Source organism: Coenobita brevimanus, chromosome 8 (genome assembly GCF_032717465.1).
Source record: "Coenobita brevimanus isolate Jiangsu-jjx chromosome 8, ASM3271746v2, whole genome shotgun sequence".
NCBI lineage: Eukaryota > Metazoa > Arthropoda > Malacostraca > Decapoda > Coenobitidae > Coenobita > Coenobita brevimanus.
In genome coordinates this window covers 1,367,104-1,369,603 of record NC_136961.1, presented here as the reverse complement: position 1 = coordinate 1,369,603, position 2,500 = coordinate 1,367,104, and positions in this window count along the sequence as shown.

Here is a 2,500-nt window from a genome sequence, read left to right as displayed (position 1 = left end):
CTGTGCCTGTCCTCCTCTCTTCCTATTTCTCACCATCATCCACTCACTTGATGTAGTGCTGCCTACTTCTTCCTTAGCCTTTATCATTCTTTTTCTGTGTCTGTCCTCCTCTCTTCCTATTTCTCACCATCATCCACTCACTTGATGTAGTGCTGCCTACTTCTTCCTTAGCCTTTATCATTCTTTTTCTGTGCCTGTCCTCCTCTCTTCCTATTTCTCACCATCATCCACTCACTTGATGTAGTGCTGCCTACTTCTTCCTTAGCCTTTATCATTCTTTTTCTGTGTCTGTCCTCCTCTCTTCCTATTTCTCACCATCATCCACTCACTTGATGTAGTGCTGCCTACTTCTTCCTTAGCCTTTATCATTCTTTTTCTGTGCCTGTCCTCCTCTCTTCCTATTTCTCACCATCATCCACTCACTTGATGTAGTGGTGCCTACTTCTTCCTTAGCCTTTATCATTCTTTTTCTGTGCCTGTCCTCCTCTCTTCCTATTTCTCACCATCATCCACTCACTTGATGTAGTGGTGCCTACTTCTTCCTTAGCCTTTATCATTCTTTTTCTGTGCCTGTCCCCCTCTCTTCCTATTTCTCACCATCATCCACTCACTTGATGTAGTGCTGCCTACTTCTTCCTTAGCCTTTATCATTCTTTTTCTGTGCCTGCCCTCCTCTCTTCCTATTTCTCACCATCATCCACTCACTTGATGTAGTGCTGCCTACTTCTTCCTTAGCCTTTATCATTCTTTTTCTGTGCCTGCCCTCCTCTCTTCCTATTTCTCACCATCATCCACTCATTTGATGTAGTGCTGCCTACTTCTTCCTTCACCTGTATCATTCTTTTTCTGTGCCTGCCCTCCTCTCTTCCTATTTCTCACCATCATCCACTCACTTGATGTAGTGCTGCCTACTTCTTCCTTCACCTGTATCATTCTTTTTCTGTGCCTGCCCTCCTCTCTTCCTATTTCTCACCATCATCCATTCACTTGATGTAGTGCTGCCTACTTCTTCCTTAGCCTTTATCATTCTTTTTCTGTGCCTGTCCTCCTCTCTTCCTATTTCTCACCATCATCCACTCACTTGATGTAGTGGTGCCTACTTCTTCCTTAGCCTTTATCATTCTTTTTCTGTGCCTGTCCTCCTCTCTTCCTATTTCTCACCATCATCCACTCACTTGATGTAGTGGTGCCTACTTCTTCCTTAGCCTTTATCATTCTTTTTCTGTGCCTGTCCCCCTCTCTTCCTATTTCTCACCATCATCCACTCACTTGATGTAGTGCTGCCTACTTCTTCCTTAGCCTTTATCATTCTTTTTCTGTGCCTGCCCTCCTCTCTTCCTATTTCTCACCATCATCCACTCACTTGATGTAGTGCTGCCTACTTCTTCCTTAGCCTTTATCATTCTTTTTCTGTGCCTGCCCTCCTCTCTTCCTATTTCTCACCATCATCCACTCATTTGATGTAGTGCTGCCTACTTCTTCCTTCACCTGTATCATTCTTTTTCTGTGCCTGCCCTCCTCTCTTCCTATTTCTCACCATCATCCACTCACTTGATGTAGTGCTGCCTACTTCTTCCTTCACCTGTATCATTCTTTTTCTGTGCCTGCCCTCCTCTCTTCCTATTTCTCACCATCATCCATTCACTTGATGTAGTGCTGCCTACTTCTTCCTTAGCCTTTATCATTCTTTTTCTGTGCCTGTCCTCCTCTCTTCCTATTTCTCACCATCATCCATTCACTTGATGTAGTGCTGCCTGCTTCTTCCTTAGCCTTTATCATTCTTTTTCTGTGCCTGCCCTCCTCTCTTCCTATTTCTCCCATCTTTCCTGTCACTTCTTATTGCTTTTCTTTCCTTTACAGGTGGCTTTACATTAAATGACAAGCCAAATGGTTTCCTGTAAGCCAGGAAACCATTTACAACGCTGGGTGGTAGCCATATAACCAACCCATACGTGTTCCCTACGTGTCAGCAAGTGGGTTGGTGGAGGGTTAGTGCCCCTCCCCATAAAACAACTAACTCAAACGGCCACCCCTTACTGGATTATGGCGTCTGGCAATAGATAGATAGATAGTTAGATAGATAGATAGATAGATAGATGATGGAGGGATGGAGTGGAGTGTATGTGAGTGAGGTGGAGGGGGGAAGAGGGAGGGGAAGGCCAAGGATGAGATGGAGGGATGGAGTGGAGAGGTATATGAGAGAAGGGGGGTGTGAGCTGGGAGCAGGGCAGTGAACTGGCGGGGGACAGGGCGACATGGAGGCGATTTGTCTGTGGCCACCCCTTACAGGATTAAGGCGTCTGGCAATAGATAGATAGACAGATAGATGGTTTAGGCTATGGCATGACCCCGCCTTAGTTATATGCCTTTTATATATATATTTTTTCCTGTCTTTTGTTTTTCTTTTAATTATTTTATTCTATTTATATTTTATTTACATTTATATTTTATTGATTGATTTGATTTGATTTGTTTACATTTGCCATTAATTTCTGTTTTG